Raw genomic sequence first — 323 nt, 5'->3', positions numbered from 1 at the left:
AAAAAAAAAAAAAAAAAGAAAAAGAAACCACACACCAAAGAAGGGCTTACATAAGACAGAGGAAGACCCCGGGGCCAGAGTGGTCCATGTGCCAAGGAGTTATCCACAGTATATGAGTAGATCTTTAGATGCCACTTAGGCTCACAACATTAACACACTTAAGGACCATCATAACCTGGAGAAACCAACTGGGACCAGGGTAAGGGAAGGATTGAAGCCCAAATCAAAGTTGCCACAGCCCAGAGACCAATGCTGTACCCAGGGTCTACCCCAAGGCAGAGGGCCGGGGAGTGGGGTATCTCCAGTGCCTACTCACCTTCTGG

At 48.3% G+C, this 323-nt stretch overlaps 1 protein-coding gene across 1 annotated transcript in view; it reads right to left on the bottom strand.

The window, feature by feature from the left end:
• NCKAP5L (NCK associated protein 5 like) overlaps positions 1 to 323 on the bottom strand; it is an 18848-nt gene that overhangs the window by 12058 nt on the left and 6467 nt on the right. The window lies entirely within an intron of this gene.

The sequence above is a fragment of the Tupaia chinensis genome, unplaced genomic scaffold (genome assembly GCF_000334495.1).
Source record: "Tupaia chinensis unplaced genomic scaffold, TupChi_1.0 Scaffold145652_1, whole genome shotgun sequence".
NCBI classification, from domain to species: Eukaryota; Metazoa; Chordata; class Mammalia; order Scandentia; family Tupaiidae; genus Tupaia; species Tupaia belangeri.
Note: the sequence above shows the minus strand (reverse complement) of the source record. Positions and strands in the feature narration are given on the sequence as shown.